Source organism: Corvus kubaryi, unplaced genomic scaffold, assembly GCF_017639235.1.
Source record: "Corvus kubaryi isolate FWS band 111438036 unplaced genomic scaffold, C.kubaryi_AGA036_p1.0 37322, whole genome shotgun sequence".
In the NCBI taxonomy this organism is placed as follows: Eukaryota; Metazoa; Chordata; class Aves; order Passeriformes; family Corvidae; genus Corvus; species Corvus kubaryi.
The window spans coordinates 480,650-501,649 of NW_024581101.1; the positions used below are offsets into that span (position 1 = coordinate 480,650).

At 45.6% G+C, this 21,000-nt stretch overlaps 1 long non-coding RNA gene across 1 annotated transcript; it reads right to left on the reverse strand.

The window, feature by feature from the left end:
- Positions 1-1,007: 1,007 nt before the first annotated feature.
- On the reverse strand, positions 1,008-14,317 carry LOC121665192. Its single transcript, XR_006016270.1, has 3 exons — positions 7,075-14,317; positions 5,473-5,539; positions 1,008-4,301 (listed from the first exon to the last, which is right to left on the reverse strand). It is a non-coding gene; the product is annotated as an uncharacterized LOC121665192 (long non-coding RNA).
- Positions 14,318-21,000: the final 6,683 nt, after the last annotated feature.

The following is a 21,000-nucleotide window of genomic DNA, read 5'->3' on the forward strand; positions in this document are numbered from 1 at the left end:
TTTTTCCGAGTTGCTGCTGTTTTCTGTCTCGCTGCGTTCTTGCTTTCTCTTTCACTTGCTCCCACGTTGGAATTGCCAGGGCTGCTAGTGCTGCCAGGGCCGCTGGAGCTGCTAGTGCCTGCGTGCTCTTCCCGGGGTCGCATTCTGGGCCACGTGGGCTCGGCCGGGCCGCACCACTCAGTTGTTCGTGCGTCGCCTCCTCTGGTCTCAGCTTCGCTGCTGCTGCCAGGCGCTGCCTCCCTGTCTCAGCCGGGCCCCCAAGTGGCGGCCCCCCCGCGCCCTGCTCCAGCGCGCATTTTGGCTGGGTGCGGCTCCGCTCCACCACCACCGCCACCGCCACCAGCTGCCGCCCGTGCACCGCCCCTCTTGGTCGGGCGTTCACAGGGCTCGCTCCACCATGCGCTGCATGGGGCCGGGCAGGCACCGCCGGGTCGCGCCTCACTCTGCTGCCGATGCTGCAGCTCGCATGGCCCCGCCCACGCGCAGGAACTGCCTCGCTGCTGCTCGCAGAGCGCTCAGTGCACGTGACCTGGGTCGCATGGTCCCTGAGGCAGGCTTCCCTTCGCCAGGACACAGCTGACATTGCTCAACAGTCTCAGTAATTAAATAATATTCATGAAAATATTCTTCCATCGGCATATATTTTGACTCAAAAATTAACTGTGTCCAAATGGTGTTCCAAAAGTCTTTGGCAAGAATTAAATCCCAAGAAACATAGAAAAAGTTCTTAAACAACCATGCCAGGAAGTGTTTCAGTTCTCTTTGAGCTTGAATTAAGCTAAAATTTACAAATCATTTTTCAAGAATCTTTTCAAGTTTAAGATAAATGTCCATATGCGGCTCTGAGAACCAAGAGTCTTCCCATGGTTCCTCCATAGTTTAGATATGGAATAGCAAAACAAAAACAAGAAGAGGAATCCAATGCTAGCATCTCTACCATTTATGTTGCAGTGGGGATACTGTAACATGATGTACCAAACAAGGAGTCCCGTGGAAAAGAAATATATATGGACAGATTCTTGGTAGATGTTTCAGAGAGATGTTTATTTCTCCAGCTACATGGCCGGGCTCTGCCGAGGAACTCTCAACCACAGGACCGAGGGTCCCTGCCTGCACCAGGAAACACAAACCAACCAATGGCAAAGGAGGCTGACCAGGGGCTAGGGAAACCCTGTGTCTCCCCCCCAGGGCCCCTCCCCCAGGACCACATGGCGGAGGGAGGGCCCCAACAGTAAACCTAACAGTACATTTTTTTGAACTGCAGTTCTTCTCTTCCAGACCCAGGGAGGCTATTGCAGTAGATGCTTCTTAAGCTCCTGTTTGAGGTTACTCATTTACCTTGTTCTTAAGCTCTTTGCTGTGTCCTACCACTGGGACCTCCTGAAATATTAAGCTAAACATCTTTCAAAACATGTCATGCCTCACTGTCAGCTTGACTTACAGATCCTGGGGAGAGAAAGAATAAAAGTAGGTTTCTTTTGAATAAAAGGACTATTTCCATAGTGCTCCACATTAATTAAATTCAATCCTTTAATTCTTTACTAATTGAATTTGGGGTCACATTTGCCATTGCTTAGCATGGGTCATATGCCAGGCTAACTAGCACTAGCTTGCAGAGCATCCTCCTGCCTTTCCTTGTGCCACACTGCTCTGGATTTGTGACATTCTCTCATTACTTCTCAGGCATGTATAGGCATGTATATAGGTGTTACATACACATGTGTGAATAAATATAAATATGAATATAAAAAGCAAAACTCCCTAAATTTCTTCTTATTCAGTCATTCATCTTGAGTTTCTCCAGGGTGATTTTTTTCTACTAAACACTATCCTGTTATACTCCAGCTGTTAATTGTTTCATTGACTTTAAAAGTTCTTTCCTACAGTCCTGCAGTCTCTTCTACAGAGTAACATATTTCAGAAACACAAGTTTTCATATTTCAGAAAACAAGAAACACAGATTTCCATGGGGCATGGATATCTGGCACCAAGCCAAGATCTGTTTCCCTGCTGGAAGCCCACGACCGTGGCTCCAAGTCTCTGCTCAGCAATTTGCCACCCAAAAGCACCACGGGGCCACTGCCTGCTCAGATACAGCGACTTTTCCTGAAGCTTCCAGCTCTTACCAGATAGCTTTGAATTGATAATTGCGAAAGGCAACTCCACTTTTTGGTAAGTTCTGCAGGCAATGGAGGTCCTGGGGAGGACACTGACTGAGGATCCATTAATCCCAATGAAAGGACCAATGGTTCTTTAATCCTGCACAATTACCTCAGGGTCTCCTGGGGAGCTCCTCAGCTCCTTCTGGCAGCCCAGGATGTGAAGCCTCTGGCAAGAGGCTGAGCACATTCCCCAAAGGGTCTACAATGGGATCAAAGCTCTTCGAAGCCAGAGGCAGCTGGACTAGTGGCTGCTTAGGGAGGTGCCACTGGGGCGATGAGGATGCTCTCAGTACCTGATAAGGCAAATGCAGTGCAGGGGCAAGGAAGGGTGCTCTTGGTGCCTGGCATGGGTGAGTGCAGCCCCCACACTGCAGCCACTTCACTGCTAAGTTCTGAGCAAGGTCAAGAAGACACCAACTACAACATTATTTTCTTCTTGCTTCTGGGGAGAATATTTTCATTTGAATCCCATTCTTCCTGAGCCTTAATTACTTTTACTTTTTCAGAAGATTCAAAGGCAAATAGCCATCCTGCAAAAAAGGCAACAGATTCAGAGAGTTGCCACAAAATGACTTCTATAACCCCCTGTCCTGTTTCATGGAGGCCTTGGGAGAACCCAGCACAATGAGAAGTAAAGCTACACTTTGCAGGGCTTCAGTGGCAATTTCCTCCCCATATGTTTCTCAACACACTCTGTTAATTTAGTTTGTCTATAATGAATTCTGTCATTATTCCAAACATCCATTCTCATGACCTAGTCTTATAGCGTATCACCACCAAGTATCTTTTTTTGGCTATACAATCTCCCTGGGGAACTGAAAATTGTCTCCGTCTGCAGCACAACTATGCTGGGGAGCAGCCTGGAAAACAGATCTGAGATTATTCCTTTCTGTGTCAGTCATTTAAGCCTCTTTGTGTTAAAGTTGACATTTGTCTTGATGCTGTCTCAATAGGCCCCGCTGGCTGGGTTTCATTCAGTGCTCTGAGCCGGGAGGAGAACTTGCCTCTTGTTTTACTTTCAGTCCATTATTGTGCCAAAGCGTGAAGGGAGGGAGCTGAATAACCACAAACAGGTGAGGCAGGGAGAGGCTTTCTGTCTCTGCTCTCAGCTTGCAAAAGCTGAGCTCTTTGGATGCCTTTCAAAGCCAGGAGAAGCCAAAAGCAATAATCCCCACCATGGGAGCAGGCAGGAAGGAAGGGTATCTGGTGTTGGCCAGAGATGTCCCAGCACAGGGGAAGCGCATTCCCTCACGGTGACATCGCTGTGAGCCAGAGCAGCCTCTGCGGGGCCAGAAATGCAGAATTTGAACAATCTCCAAGCTCCACACCCACCCTGCTGCAGCAGAGTCAGGCAGCAAGGAAGGCTTTTTTAAGTCTGTGCATGTGAAATGGCTGCTAAGAGTAAGGACTCTTTTTCTTAGCCACTGCGGCCTCTGCTTGCCCCTGTTAGCAATCTGTATGTGCCAGATGTAGGGGTTTTGGCAAACCACAGCCATTTATCTCCCTTCTTCCCCTACCCCTTTCCTTCATTTAGTCAGCCTTGCAAAAAAAGCTGTTATTTTTACCTGACCTTCACATGGCTGCAGGCTGGCTGGCAGTAGGTGGGTGCCAATGGGAAGTGCAGGGAGGATCTTCCATGCAGGAATCAGATGTGGAGCTTTTGACACTCATGATCTTCCCTTTACCGTGCAGTGCTTTCATATTCATGTTTTCAGCACCAAGCCAGAAGGTGGCATTTTCCTGAGGCATCCCAAAAGTGTCCTCTCCAAACCATAACCAGAGCCTCTCTGAAGTCCCAACATGCAGGCAAAGCACATGCTGCACACTCTTGGGGGCAAACAGGATCAACTCTTATTGTCCCTGCTATTCCATCCACCTTGGATTCCCAGGGATGGCTCCAGGAGGAAGGTTTAGCTCATTCAGTCCCCCTGTTCAGGAAGGCTCTCCAAGACATGGCAAAGCATGCAGCAAAGCATCCCCCATCCCCTCTTTGGAGAAGAACAATCAGGCACCTGTAGGAACACTCCGGCAATATCTGCATCCCTGCCTCAGACGGTTTCCTGGCTCCAACCCAGCCCACGCTCACTTACTTCAGGCTCCACATCCTGGGGAAATGTAAGATGTTACACCAGCATGGCCCTGTAAAGAGAGAAAGGAAACAAGGGTGCGTTGTTTAGTAGCAGCAGGCTTTAGCTCCCACAATTGTGTGAGTTAATCAGAGGCATTACACGTGTGGTGTTGTGCAACTTCAGATGTCTCACCCCAAAAGCTCCAGTAACAAGGGATTAGGGGAGAGGCTGGGGAAGTCAAAAACTCTTCACTGGAAATTTGTTTCAAGATGTTTACAGCCTGCTTCTGAAAAGAGGTTGCTTTGTCTGTGCTTTACCTCCTGAGCCCCAAGGACTGTGGGTGCTCAGGACATGCTGCTACCCTGCTCTCACCAAACAGCCCTGCAAGGATAAAAGCAACTGGCAGAAATGTGGCACCCCAGGTTGAACCCATGCCAGATTGAGAACAAAGCGTCTGTACACATTATGTTCCCTCATGGTAGAAGTCCTGCTTTAATTCAGACTCCTGCACAGACTCCCTTAGCAGCAGCAACATCACTCACTCAGAACACCTTGTGTGACAGAAACAAGCCCATTCCCCTTGAAATATCCAGGGGCCATGGTCCTGATGAGGGGCATTGGAGGGACTATTGCTGTCCAGGCTCGAAGGCATGCACTCACCCATGCCCAGCCCAAAATCAAAGTATTGCATGAAGCAGAATGAATATCCAGGGTTTCAGTGAAAAGGTGAACAACATTTTCAACAAAGGGAAGAAAACATCCACAAAAGCCACTCATATCATGGTGATCCAACTTCCCTGTAGGAACTGTATGGGCAGATAACCCAAGTACCCCAGCACCTGTGCTGGCCCAAAGTCTTCACTCAGCATTGCTCATAGTTGCAGATCCCAAGCACCTGAGGATCCTCATTCAGGTCTTTCTCGGCATCTCTTGCCCTGTCTCTTAAGAGGTCTCTGGGATCATGGCATCCCAAGCACTGGCACTCTATCTGCCTGGCTGTGCTGTGCATCCAATGCCATGAGAGGGCACAGCAGAATGCCAGCACTTCCAGCCAGGACCACCTTGTCACAAATGTCTGTGGTAGAAACAGCAATTTCTCTTCTCAGGACCCAGTTTGGAGCAATGCATGAAAGGAAAGGTTTCCCAGCCAACATTAGCTGGCAGAACTGGTTGATAATCAGGCAGGACAGATGCGAACACACAATGCCTTGAACCCAATCAAGAAAACATCCCGGGAGTACCTGTTAATGTGAACCTTTGGAGGGGTAAAGTGGTCATTCAAATCAGGGCAGGATGATTGATTCCAACCTAAGAGAAAAGCACAAATAAAACTGAGTCCTATCCAGAGGGAAAAAGCCAGTTTGATCTGAGGTAAGGCTTGACAGCAAATGGATTCAAGTTTTTTTGGTTTCCAAGATAAAATAATACAGTGGAGATCTGAATGCATGGCACTGAGGAAAGCTGCGTTAGCAAGTCCCATTTAGGTATTTTGCAAAACTAACAGAGGGATTACACTCAAAATGCCATAGGCATTGCTTTCCTCCTAGGAAGCATCCTTTGCTTCCCAGCTTTACCAGTCAACCACATTTATCCCTCAGTGTGTCACTGTGGCAGTAAATAAGCACCAGTTCTTTGGAAGAGCTCGGGCAGCAGCTCCAGTTCGGGCTCAAACCCTCCTCTTCTTAAAATTTCCCTCCAATACAGAATTATATCTCCTGTCAGTACAAATTTTGGTTTATAAAACAGGCATGCAACACATCTGGAAGAAAAATTGCACCTGTCAAATGCCCTGCCCCATGAAATAAACCTGTGCAGTTTCACTTTTCACCTAGTAAATACCCAAGCACTCTCCAGAACAGTCTATTCCAGTATTCAAATTTGTTTCCATTAATATGAGAAGCTAGGAGGGTTTGGAAGAAAAGGAAGGAATTGATTAAAAGCAGATGGTATTCATTATCTTGCTAATCACAATCCTACAAGGATTTTTACAAAGAAAAAAGAGAAAGAAAAAGCAACATCAAGAAAAGGTCATGCTAGTACTTTTCAAATAAAACTTTAGAAAAATAACACTTCCAAGGATTTACTCCTCTCTCATGAGAAAATCAGCTTGTTTCGTATCACAGCTCAGCCATGCTGGGAAAATGTCTTTGTGATACAGTCATCATTCTCACATTTTGTGCTGGGACTGCAAACTTTTGCCGAATGTCTGAGAAAAAAACCTGTTGAAAGGACCATTACAACGTGTACTGTCCCACAACCTCCGGCGGCACTGCTGTACTTCCCAGCCTGTTCTTTTCCCCAAAGGGAAGTCACAAATAAGCAAACAAAGCAAACAAAACCAAATAGAGCTAAAATGAATAGGCAATTTATTAGCCAGAACCAGAGTAGTGGGAAAACCCAAGGATGGATTCTGTCTGAGCTGACTGGCTGGAGTTCACTCAGAACAATTTTCTTCGGAGGATTTTCGCTCTTGCTATCTGATCCTGCTCCAATTAAAGTCAATGGAGATGTAGTTATTAACAATCCACAGCACTGCAAGAGGGTGAGATGCCTATATCAAAGACCTTGGCACTTTTTCACATTATAAAGTCACAAAATTCAAATGGGTCATACTCAGCCTTGCTTTGGGACAGCAGAACAGGATGCCAGTCAGCAGGAGGAGGTGGTGGAGGTGGTATTTCCAATATCCAAATATCCAAAATCCCAGTGGTATTTCCAACTGCAGGAGCATAACTCTTAGCTTGTTCACCACCACACTCTCCTCTGGCTTTTCAAAACCCACCAATCTTTCACAAAAACTACCCAGAAAGTGTCTTAAACCAACCTGGAATGATCCTGCTCACCTCTGGGTATCCAGGGCAGGGGATACCAGTCTCCACAAGGTAGTGGCATCTTGGAGCAGGTTCAGCGAAGACAGGAAAAATCCAGTTATGATATGCTCAGCCTCCTGGAATGAGAGGCACTAGGAAACCACCAGCAATTGTCACTGACAATAGACTTTATTCTTTTCCTATAATACTCTTTTTAAAATAGGAAGTGGTTGTACAACACACGGCCAAAATATTCCGCAAGTAGACATGGTGCTACATAAGCCAAAAAAGCTATGCACTGGTGAGATTTTGTGGTCTTCAGGCTGAGATTCCTAAGCAGCTATTTATATGATAATTTATTTTTTAAACCACAATGACTCAAGGCTGCCCTGAATAGCAGCAGATTCTTTGTTAACAGTCTTTCTGTGCCATCTCACAAGGTACTAAACAGCTCAGAGACAAATGAATCCCAAATATGCCTCCACACCACCCTGCTCCCTGTCTGGGAATGTACAGCACATCCACGATGATATTTAGACTTGACCTAAGGTTTTCTTCCAGCTATCCCCAGCTTCTCCTGCTGTTATTTATTCACCCTCAAGTCAGTCCCTTTGAGAGGCAGGGGTCCTGCCTGCAACACATCCCATTTTCAAGACAAGGTGAAAATGTGTGAAATGGAAAGAGAGATAGATGTAGGTCTTTTTGCAGGCACATGTACAAGAAAAGCAAGGAGATCTGTGAACAGATAAACTTAGGAAACCCAGTTTTCTGCAGCTTTCACCTGTGGGTTTTCTGAAGACAGCTGTAGACTTACGCTACAACCTTCTCCACCAAGGGTCCAGCTTGAACCCTTCTCCACCATTCTGCTACTAATTTTTATGAAATTTAGAAGAGCTTGATCTCTTTGGGATAGCAACCCACATGTCAAACAGGGCTGGAATCAGGCATTTGGGCTAAAAGTTTTCCCTTTTTATCTAAGCACTGTTGTCTTATGAAAATAAATGAAAACTCCAAGTCCGTTCCTTAGACACATGAAGAAGCATCACACTGTTATCTTCATGGAGTTATGGCTGGTTTCTGGATCCTATGTGCATGCAGAGCTGCTATACCTACCATAGGTAGAGTGTAGAAGTCTGTCATTGCTGCAGTGAAGAGCACCAAGAGCTGGGCACCATGTAGGGGTTTGGCTCTCATTGGGAAGTGAGTGCTTTGGGAGGCAGGAGACACCCACAGCTTTTTAGACCTGTGAGTCACTGCTCACATCGAGGCCTGGTTGTATTTAATGTTTATAAAATGCAGCATTGCATTTAATGCCCATTTTTTCAGGCCTAACCTCTGAGCACTCCTGCTGGAAATAAACCCAGAGCACAGCTGGGGCAGCATGAGAATCGCTGAGAAGAAAATACACAACTACAACATCTCCTCAAGGAGCTTGGCAATACTCAGAGCTGTCTTTTCCAACATCCCCATGTTCCAAGAATCTCGTCCCCAGCCCAGAGGGTTAAACCCAACTGTGCCTGCACTAGGGCATTGCAGGTGAGAGCTCAGCATTCCCCCAAGCTTCACTTTGCCCGTTATCTTGCCTGCAAGCCCAAGTCTCTGTGGTATCTACAAGAGGGAAGCTTGAAATCATGTATTTCTGGTTAGCAGTTACTAAATAAAAATACCCCAAAGAAAGAAGCACTGTACTAATGCTGACACTCTGAAAGACAAACAGGAGCCTGGAGTCCTTGGGGGCTCTAAGTTAGCTGGTTAAATAAACAGCCCCACCCCACGTGCCAAGAACAAAGCGGGATATGCAGTCCCAGGGTGCTGCATGGTGACCACCCGGCACTGAGCTCAGCCTGACGTCCTGCCAAGAGAGACCACCACACCCAGGAGAAGCAAAACCCTTCAGGAAACATGATTCTCCTTCACTATAATTTTTGTTTTAATAATTTGATTTTGTTTCCATTTAACTTCCCTGCCCGGCAAGCAACACTGCGGGGTCAATCTTCTGTTTGCCCAAAGCCACTGGCCAAAAGCTTCTCCTTCTCTCTCACTCCTACCTCCATATCTATAGATTTATTTAAAGAAGGGGGGAAAAGCCCATAGCACAAGATATCTTTCATTTTAACTTCACAGTCAGCATCACACACAGCTATTTTGGAAAAGCACAAGGAAATACCCTGCTCCTCATACTGTTGCCACTGGACCCCACTTTCACCTCGCCCCAGCTGAACACCATGAGCTGCCAGAGTCACACAATGTGCCATAATCCTTTGGTGGAGACAAAAGGGAACCTGGGTAGAAGTGGAGGAAAGGCGAAACATCATGGGCATAGTCCCAGTCTGACTGGGCTTTCGGGGCAGGGACTTGTGCCCAAGCTCAGCCAGCTCCATGATGGTTCCAGCTGCAAACCTTCCAATGCATTAGTCTTTCTCCCTCACCCAATACTTTTGGCTGGATTTGGTCTGTAATATTTTGGGTTAGAACTAAAGATGACAAAATTTCAGCCCCAAGGGCCAGCTTCTCAAAGCAAAGCACACATGCCCAGTGGTCAGAGGGAGAAGGGACATTTATTCATCACCCACAGCGACGACATCAAAATCTAGCCAAAGAGGGTTTCCTTGGCTGGAAAGATACCACCAGCCAAAATAAGTACTCAATGTATTCCTTGCAATACTTCTTAAATTCTTCTTCTATCTTTTTTAAACATGGTGATTTTGGGGCATGGGGAAGGTTTGCTGGTCAACGTCCTTGGGAATCCACCCGCATTACTCCTGCACATGTGGCACAACACAACCACGTTATCTGCAGCCAGGAGAGCATCTCTGAGCCTGGAGCGCACAGAGCACAGGAGCAGCCACGGGAACTTCCAGCATCTCCTTGGGCCTTGGGAGAGCGGCTTCACAGGAAAGGCTCCAGCTGAGCACACAAGATTTTCCTCAAGACAAAATGCCTTTCTTCTTTTTTTTTTTTTCCCCTCCTCACTGAGTTGATGGGAAACTGTTTACAGAACTAGAAATATCCCCTATGGAAAAGTCTGCAAGAATTCAAAATGAGTGAAACAGCTGCATTTTTTAAAAGTCACTGGAGTGGAATTTGATGGAAGGTAAGATCTACACCATAGTGTTTTCCAATGCCTTTAAGAACTCAGTGGCAGAGATTTAATTTTCTGTTAAGTTCCACAAGGAGGTTATGAACAAAATCCATCGAGAGAAAACTCTGTTCAGTATCATATGCTTAAGTTTTTACGGTTTTTTTCTTTCTTCCTAGATAATCAAACCTTCACCTAGATTCTAAACTGCAGAGGTTTAAATGTAATTCTAAGATAGAGCTCACACACTGAAAGACAGATCATGTCTTGAGCATATTCTGAAACATACTTTTAGGTATTATTTATGTTATGAAAGTACTAGTATCAATCCCCAACTTTAGATGGAGTGGCTCTCACTTAAAACAGAGTTACTCACACTGATACATGTGAAAAAACACAAAAAAGAAATACCTTCTCCAGGCATATGGCATCAGGAACCTCTGACTGCCAGTTTGCAAGCTGAACTTGCAGGTTTGCTCATCACTGCGATAATTTAGGGGTTATTACTTCATTTTTGGAGATTGCTTTTAGAAATGAATAGTTTGTGATCAGACTTCTTTTCTCTTTAATTTTAGTACCAGAAGGGCACAGATCTGCTCTAGCTCCTCCATTCAGACACCCTGCCTATAAGGGTGGGAGCAATGGAGGGGGATGTTGTTTAGCAGCAAATGGACACTACCCCTCAACACAAAATCATCTCCATAGCAAAGCACTGAAGTTTTTTTTATCTTCTAAGAATGATGCAGTTTTATACCCTTTCAGAACATCAGAAATGTAATGGATCACTAAAAATCAGTATAAATAAGCCTGTGCTACTATTCCTAAACAGTGGTTCTGACTGGGAAAGACCTTACTGGGAATTGTCTGAATTAAAGAGGAAGCTTAGGGTCAGACCTTTGGGAGAAGTTTCTAACCTGCTTTTCCAAATGAAGTCACATATGGTCCTGCCAGCTCCAAGGCGAGTCTTGTCAAGAGATTTTCTCAAGCCACTGACGATGAGTAACATGCAATGAAAGTCCAGCCTGGAAAGGTGAGGGCCAGCTGAACACTCAGGCAATTTCAATTGTAAATATGAGTATCTCACTTGTTATTTACCTGGCAGATGAACACCACTCGGAGTAATCAGAATGTTTGGAGACTGGCATTCCAAGTAATGCATGTGCATAAGCAGCTCCTTTGATAAAGCTGAAGAACGACATGCTCTCCTACCCTCCTTCTCCAATCACTTAGAGTAGTCTCTAGGATTGTGTCCATACACATTCTTCCTAATTCATCCCATTAAGAAGGACATTACAGATGCTGCTGGTTTATTTTTGTTGTCTTAAAGATACAGACTGCGCTGCTGGAGGCCTGGGTTTTGCACAGGGGACATAATTGGCTTGAGATCACATAAATCGAATGAGATTTCTTTCCTATGTGAGCAGTAAAAACACGTGTTTCCTGTCCACCTCACAGTCACTGATACAGATTGTTCTCTCAATGTGTCCCATCACACAGGTCTGCAGGAATACCAAAAAGTGAGTTGCATTTCAGGTTAGTCAAAAGGGTTGATGACAGTAAATTTATGTACATTATGATGGCAGAATTTCTGGCTTCTAAAACAATGTTTGCCTAAAAGAGAAACAAAACTTAAATTCAGCTCACTGTTAAAGTATGAGCCACCAAATTTTTGCTCAGCATCCCACGCAGGAGACCGTGCACACAAGGGTTGCTTACATTGACAGGAGAATGGCCATAATCCATCAGAAATGTCAATGTATGGCACTGATGGGGCCATTGGTGCAGGGCAGTAAATTGGGGGTTAATGGGAGTAGAGAGTCCAGCAGCAGCTCTTCCAGCTCACAGCTATCTTAGTTCTTTATGTTTTATGTCTGTATCTCCGAGGGGGTAAAAGATAGAGAAGAGACTTGCCAAAGATCCTACAAAATATCTCTTACAAAACGAGGCATGAAACCAAGAATTGCTGACTGACAGTCCTGTGATGGCCCAAACAACACACTTGGGCCAAGTCTTCCTTCCAGGAAGCTCAACTGAGCACAAATGCTTCATTTTCTAAGAGCAGCTCTACTCCAAGCCTTGCATCTACCAGGCAGGAAAGGCAGCCAGGTCCCTCTCCATGGAAACTTGAATGCCCAAAGTGGTGTGTGAGCAGCTCTCCCCACAAACAAACTCTTAATTACATGCAGAGAGAAGTATTCTGTCAGAGAAGTGTTGCATCATGAAGTCTCCCACATCACCAGTTTTTAGAGGAACCAGTAGGAACCAGGGGGAGATTTATCCTGAACATTTTTCATGAGCATTTCTGCAGTGCCAACACTGATCATGTAGCCAAGCAGCATGGAAGGTCACATACTTTGAGATGTTAACACAACACAAATAATGCTTTTGCTGATCATTAGATCTGTTGGCAGCCACACCCCAGTGCCCTGAAGGACACCCCAGGCAACCGAGGGGAACTCTCAATGAAAAACAAGCCATCAACCCACCTGAGGACACAAGATAGAGACGGCAGACGTTTCTAGGGGAGCGTGTTCCTCACTGGCTGCCATCTGGGAAATCAGGAACTCTGTTTTACTTGAATGCTACTCAGGATTTAGTTTTCAAGAGAAACTGCAGGGCAGGATAACAAACAATGGCACATTTGTCCCAGTGAAGCCTTGGGGCTGACACTGGCAGGACAGGAGGTGCTCACAGTCTTGGAGCACAAACACCCAAGAGGAGCACCAAGCAACCCTGGCTGCTTGTTCCCACACTGTTCAGCATTCCAGAGCTGAACAGTACCCTGCAGAACCTACCCTGGGGTGGGTTTCCTGCTTTCAGGGATATGACTCTGTTGCAGATCCAACACAGGCACTCCTTCTTGATTTTATTGACTTGGTTTACTCTCTGCAAATGGATGTAGGGATAAAAAAAAACCCAGCAATGTACCTTTGGCCTTTACAAAGCAGCTCAGAGTTCAAGGAGCAAGTGACAGTTTAGGAAGGCTCTCCAGATTATAATTCCCCCATTTTTGGTATGCTTTCATGTTTTTCAGGCATTCAGTCCCAGCTGCTATAGACAAGGAGCCAGGTCACAACCCCTCAGATGCACCCTCTCCCCACAGCTTTCTGTTCAGCTTCAGTGTTAGTGATCCCAGCCCAGCATGCACAACCAGGGGAGAAACTGGGACAGGGGCAAGGCTCTGACTGAAGACAACAAAAGGGAATAAACCACCTGAATGGGGAATCAAGAGGTGCTTGATTCAGCTGAACTCCTGATGTCTCTGGTATTCAGGTTTCTCATTCAGATCCCACTGACCTAGCCTTTCTCATATTTGTCCACCTCACTTGTAGGGGCTGTTGGCAACAACAAAGACCATTTCTTTCTGTGTGCTCAGCCAGTGCCCAAAAGAAGGGCCCCAGGCTGGACCTCAGCTGCTCAGCACAAGTACAACGTGGGCTTCAGTCACACCTGCTGTGGCACCAGCTCTGTGATGCCCAGGCACCAGCACCCTGAGCTGTCCATGCCAGATATGGCAGCTGTATCATGCTCTCCCTAATACAGAGAACTTTAAAAAAATCACAAATTATCATCAACAGCACTGCTCATACTCCCCGTGGAAGCCCACTGGGAGCCCACAGTCCCTGTAGCCAAGTTGGCAATGCCATCTAGTGCATGCAGGAAGAAATAGCACAGAGCTGCAGGTGGGCAGGTGTGCACAGCCCCAGATGTGCAGCCCAGATGTGCCCTCAGCCAGGGCGATGGCAAGAGGGTACTCCAGCCCTGGACATTGCCTGACCCGGATTTTTCCCACCCAGAAAGAGCTTGGCCTTATCCAGACAACCCATTTGCCTGGACAGGGAGGGGGAATCCTCCCCTTTCCCCAAAGGCTTTCAGCTGAATTTTTCCAGCTACATCAGCCTGTGGTCACTGCTGCCAATATAGCTTCACATTTTGGCTCTCTGGCGTCACTCAAATGTAAAACATCTCCCACACAAACATTTTTTTTGAGCAAGGCAAACACTCTCTCAGTAACTAGAACCATTTCTCTTAAACATGAACAAAGCGAGAGGTTTCTTCAGACAAAGGAACTGAAGGTTTCCTTTTAATGAGAGCATTCTCTGATGCAGACTGAAATCTGTGGCATTCTGGGGTTTTTTTTGTTTTTGGTTTTTTTTTCTGAGTGCCTACTTTTAAAAAAATTATATCTGGGCTGATCGTAATTTTCTTCTTGTGCAACTTTCCTGTAATTTCACCAGTGATTTAAAACAATTTTTTTAAAGGGGAATCACTTGGCTTTTAAAAATATTTTTAACCAAAAAAAGATACGTCTTTCACTAAGAATGTGTGACCTCTACAAGCATAATATTTCAACAGCTATTGAAAACAGATATTTTGTTAAGAAAATGAAGAGTTATGAACTTTGTGTTTTGCTGAAAAATGGGTCCATTTCTAGCTCTGTAAGATGCAGCTCATTCTCCAACTGTTATTTTAGGTTGTTCTTCAATCTGATTTAAAGGAAAGAAATTTTCTCTCAAAGCTTTCCATATTTTCCATACCTTTAACAAAACATTCAAAAAGACTGTTCCTCATTACAAACCCTTTGCCTTCTAAGTGCCTTATATATTTAATAGGCATAAAAGTCAGAGAGGACGGGGGGAAATGGGTCTACCTGAGCTTAATTTAGAAACAGAATTTAATATATAGACCAGGTCCAACCCACTCACTGCAGCTGGGTGTAAGAGCCAAGATTGACTCCCACTGTGATGTGACGGTAGAGCAGAGGGGATATTTCAGTGGCGACTAGTGTGCTCCAGGGGTTAAATCCACCCTGGCCATGGAGGGACATGCAAAGCCTCTCTGTAGTTGAAGCTGAAGCCGCTGGGGCTGGATGAAGCAGGACCGGAACAGGCTCAATCCGACTGCTGCTGGAGTCAGTGGGAGCCACTCTGCAGGCTTGGAGCTAAGTCAGAGCTTAAAGAGGAACTGGAAGGACAAAAGCTTGTGGGATGAGGCCTTAAACCAACAGCTCCCAACTCAGTACAGCCTCAGAGAGTATCTAAAATAACCAGTATCATTAACCCTCATGCTAAAATAAATGAAATTCAATAATGTTAATATACATTAATTCATGCTAATAGAATCACTGCTCCAAATGCAGAGTTAATAAGCCCAGTTAGACCACTACCACTGGCTACATATTTAAAAGATCCAAAATATTTAAATATTGACCACATTCCTCTGAAATTAATAGTATTTCCATTGGATTACACATTGATCTTGGCTGAGCCATGCTTGACATCTGGAGCAGTTAAAATAGCAACCTGAACAGCCATAGTCTGCCACTAATTTTTAAAAGTAAAAAGCCCATTTTAACTTCTGTGTTCTCATTAAAACCACTCTGCTGTCTCAGTGCAGGGCCCAAAAGAGGAGAGCCATGAATACACTATGCACAGATTAGCTGAGGCACTGCCAGTGCTGCAGGCAGCTGTAGCACCACAGGCCCACTTGACCCAGCTTAAGCCCCAGGGCTGCTTACACAGGAAGTCCCTGTCTTCCTGGAGGAAAGGGACTTTGCACAGCACTTGGATTCTCACTCTTATGGTGGAGACATCATTTCACTGCTCACTTTCACAGGAGTCTGGGTTCATCACAGCCAGGACTATTCCTGTGCTTGGCTCCAAGCCATGGTCCTGTCCGCTCCTGGGGATGTGCAGCCTCAACACAACCTTCATCAGTGGTGGGGCTGGAAGGGTTTTGGGTGTTGGTGGGCTTTTTTCTCCCTTTAATGCTTTTGAAAACCAAGGGTGGAATCCATTGCTTCCTCCATTCATTGAGATAGGACAAATACATTGGTTTGGCCATGGTTTTACTCATGTTTTCCATGCACCTCACAATTGTATGGGTTAAGCAACTCCTCACAGCTGGCATTCCTGCTTCTTTAATGCTCCGTGTGAGCAGCAAGGGCAGGACACCGAGGAAGGGAGCTAACCACCCTATGCAATGCAATGGGGCCAAAATTGTAATGGGAGAGGTTTTTCCCTTCCAAAGGCTTCAAATTCATTTCTGTTTCCTGCGAACGCCCGGAGGGTGCAGTGCAAAACCCACATACAAACCTGGCTCCTCCAGCTGGCTGCCACCTGCATTTCTCTCCCATCCAGGCTCAAAAAAATCTGCTCTGCTCTCACCCTGCAGCAGGATTAAAACACTGCAAAAAGCCCTATGGGGTGAGCATGGCTCCATTGGGAAGGCGACCAGCAAGCACCTCTGCAATGCTGGATTATAAAGGTGGTCAAAAAGCGGCAACTCCCACTGCCTTTTGATAGAGAAAACCAGCACAGGAATGTGGGCCAGAAGATGCCACTGCCAGCTCCTCTCATGAAAGGAGCAGCTAATAAAACACAAGGAGGTGCATCTAATGCACTTTAAATAACAACAGAGTGAAAGAAACGACAGGAGACAAGGAATTGGCAGTGATACAGCTCAAGTGCTACCCAAGGCACTCCTCTCCTGTCTCCCTCTCAATTCTAACCATCACCTCTCAGTCCAGTCCCAGAACTCTGGGAGCTCCTGGATGAGCCCCATACCATTCCTGCACCAATGTGATGAAGCACACCTTCATGGAATGGAATTTTTACCAGTTTTAATCACTAGTTTGCAGTCAAACATGCCCTCAGTGGCAGGATATTCTTTCATCAGGAAGCAGGAGGGCAGCTCTGCCCACCTGCCATCCCACTGGGGGACTCACCCCCATCCCTCTGGTCAGCACAAGGCTCCCAACAGCTTCTCCTGCCTGTTACTATCTGTGCAAAAAACAGCCCCCATCTTCTTCATGTGTGCCCCCTCCCAGTGACAAAGGACAAGCTGAAGTATCTCTGTTAAGTACATTATCCCTTTCCCTAGGAAGCTAAATGTTGGAATTACTTAGCATGGAGCACACCTAATTTATTTGGCTAATTATTTTCTGACAGCTAGGCTCCAGAAGACCTCTGTCAAAGACAACAGCTTCTTTTGTAACACTGACTCTCTTGGCCCCCGGCTTGCTGAGAGCCCTCACTCACCCACATAAACACTGACCCACAACTCTTCCTGCTCAAAACTGAAAATCTCACCACTATTTTGTAGCACAAATTCCTGTTCAATACTCAAGTAGTTTTGAATGCACAATCATCCAAAGAATTTAACAATGAAAAAAGAGTGATCATGGTTTTTGGGTTTTTTTCCCCAAATTTAGATTGTTTTTTCTATGAGAAAAACAAAGGAAGAAGGCTGTGACACACCAGCCAAAGTCTCCACTTGCCCCAAAACATGAAAAGCCCTGAAGCCACTCAGAAGTCATCACCTTGTCTCATTCTGTGAGGCATTTTACCTGAAGCACCCTCCTGGAACACAGCATGGCCTATGTTAGTACACAGGAAATTCAGAGCAAACAACAAAGTCACTTAGGGCTGTTCAAGCAAGAACCACTTAACTCTCTTACTCCACTGCCTATTCATAAGGGTGCCCAGCTCCTCACCTGCAAATAAGGCAGGGTGGCTGCTCACCCAAAATCAGAGGGGTGGTGTGAAGACACATTCATGGAGAGCTGCCTCCAGAGCCCTGCCACACAGGAACTTATATATTTAGGATTGCACCAGCTCCAATACAAACACACTCTGTTATGAGGATGCAAATGAAGGCAGCCATTTAAAAAAAAAAAAAAAAAAGTAAAAAAAAAGAAAAAAGAAAACTCTTGGTTAAATCCGAATTGTCTTTCTGCTGCAGGAATCCAGTGGATATGTACCTGTGACCTTGCTTCCACTAAAGAGTTCGTGAAAATGCAGATGCACCTCCTGTCAACATCAGCGAAATACCTCCTGTGCACTTAACTGTCCTCGGATCTGCATCTTGCACAAGACGTGTGTGGTAGTGGCATGGGGGAAACAGCTGAACATGTACAACAATTAGCTTTAAAAATGTAAGATTCCGGCTATTGTTTCAGTTGCCTGTCCCTGGGGATCCTCAGCATTACTGTATTATTGGTGATGCTAAACGGGGTTTTCAACAAAGCTGGTCTGAAGGATCGTGAATGCCAAAACAGCATTTCAACCCATTAAACTTCACAGATGAAACAATTTCTTCTAAAAATAATGATCAGTTCTTCCCACCAGAAAAAATAAAAGTCTGGCCAATTCCTACCATGCCAAGTTTACAGGCAGGCCTGATTTTTATGGCTGAGTTTACTAAGCTCTGAAGAAAAGCAGGTTAATAATGGAAACAACCAACAGAGCCGAGTTATAGGTGAAGAGAAGCCACCCTACACAACAGGGCAGCCAGCAACTGCTGGTAAATGCATTCCACCTCGCTAATCCTGAATTTTCCTGTTCAGAGGAAAAGATGAGATGTCGTAGCTCCTGCTAACATCCTTGCCATTATATCGATGCAAATACAGTCAGGAGGCAATTACCAGCTCAGCCAAGGACCAGCCATTGTGGGGCTGACAGTAGCTTGTCAGAGGAGAAACAAATACCCTCAACCTTCTCCAAGATTTTAAGTCTTACTAGTATAAATCAGTAACCCAATTAATGAGGGGTTTAGCATATTGATTTGCATGGGATTACATGAATTAATGACACACGTAGAGGGAGACAGTGTGGCAGGACATGCTGGGGAGATGAGCAGCTATGTAGGGGAATTGTATTGCTGCAAAACATGAATGAGGAGCACGGGCACCCCAGATTTTGTGATAGGGATGAAGCTGCTCCTATTCAGCTCCTATGAAACCAGCAGGGGGACAGACATTACCCGGCTGTTGAAATGAATCATAGAATCATTAAGGCTGGGAAAGACCTCTAAGAATATCAAGTCCAACCCTTAACCTAGGAATGCCAGGTCCAGCACTAAACCATGTCAATGACTAACAACTGGAGCAGATTTGTTGATCCAAGTAAGAGCTGCTTTTAAAATCAAAACTTCAGGTTTAGCAGTTGCAGCAATCTCTGGCTGGTGTTGAGTGGTGATGGCTTGCAGGGGAGACCACCAAGGTCCAAGGGTGAGATACATTGCCGCTCTGCTCCTGCTGGGACACAGGGACTGCCTAAGAGGAACCACCACAGAGCAAAGGTTCGGGAAAAAGGAGCCAGGGCAGGAAGGACGCACAGGGCCAAATCATAGTGAGCAGGCTAAAAGGCAAAAGGGTCTCCTTTTGATCAAGGCAGAGCAGATCCAGGGAGGAAAAACATCCCCAGCAGTTACCCACCCAACAGCACAGGGATAGTAACCAGAGGAAGGCAACACCACAGCAGGACTTGCCATCAGCAAGGGGAAGGCACAAGCAGCAGCTGTCACTGATCTGGTTACTGCTGTCACCAATGGGGGACACTGCCACATTCACAGTGGACCTGCAGATAGGAGGGAACAGGTTGACTTTGTGAGAAAGGTGACAGACAGGGCTGGCAACTACTGTGGGACACATGATAAGTAAAAGCATCCAAACAGGTGGAAGGCATTTTTACGTGCCATGCTATGAGACGCCCAACACCCGATGCTACGATGAGGTAGGAGCCAGGACCAGAGGGCTTGCCTAGTCCAGCCAGGCATCCAGCAAAGCAATTAGGGGATGGTGATGGAAACATCAGCACCATCTGTCTAAGAAATGAACACTGTTCTGAGTTTGCACTCTCCAGAATTAATACACCACCTTGCCTGTGAGGACAAACCCAGGCTGGCTCAGCCAGGAGGGGAACAGCAGGACCCTGCCCTGGAGCATGGAAAGACACCTCTTGTTGCTCTGGCCATTTGTCCTGACTTGGGGGGGGGCACCAACACAACACAACACAAAACAAGAGACTCTTACAGTCCAGTTACATGCTCTCCTTTTCTCTCTCCACGTGTCACCTGTGAAGCCATTTCAGGACAGGCACTGAGCTGTTAAAACAGGTCCTATTAAGAGCTGGATCTTTTCATTCCAGCGCTTTGGGAGACAGCATCTTCCATGCTGCCAAGGACATCACCTTTCTGCTTCATTTTGCATTTGAAGCACACTTACCAGCTCCATTAACTTTAATAATTAATTCTATATATTGGAATTTTTCTTTAAATCATGCTCATAATGGCACTGGTTATGTGGGGAAAAAAAAAATCTGAAAAAGGGGAGCACATGCCTTCCCCAAAGTGAGCAGCATGTCTCTTCCCCACCTGTATGGTTTAGTTCGCAGGCTCATGTCAGAGAGCCAACTTCACACACAAACACAAAATAGAAGCAGGAACACAACTTTTGATTGTCCTACATTGTTTACTCTTGTTTCTTGCAGCCCCAGGTGACAAATCTGTCCCTTATATACTGGAAGACTCTTGTGCTACTAACGAAGTCAACTGGACATGCTTAAAACTGATGGGAGATCTTTGCATTGGTGGCTTGTACCAAACTAAGGAATAATAAATTAGTGAGCAGTTAGTTGTAAAACGATAATTATAAATTCAGAAGTGGTTTACTTTTCTGAGCAGAAACACTCAAAAGCAGGAGAATTTACAAGCAACTTTCTTACATATGAACACTTATGCCAAGAAGGGAGATGTTGGAGCACGCAGCCCCTCCAAACACAAGGGCTTTTGTTCCACCAATCTCAGAGCTTCTCAGAAGGTTTTTTTTTGGTTTTGCTTGTTTTGTTTTTGGTTTGGGTTTTGGTTTGTTTGTTTGGGGTTTTTTTGTTTGTTTGTTTGTTTTTTCCATTTAACTCTGCTGGCCTGCCAGCTGGGTATGAGCCAGAAGGGTTGTCCAGTCAGACCTTACTGCGACATATTTACAATAGTAGTGCATCTAAGGTTTGTTTATTTTGGGATTAAAATTCAAATGGCTAGAACCATTTAAATATTTAAAGAGCAATCAGAAAATGCCATGAAACCAAACAAATCAGGAAAAG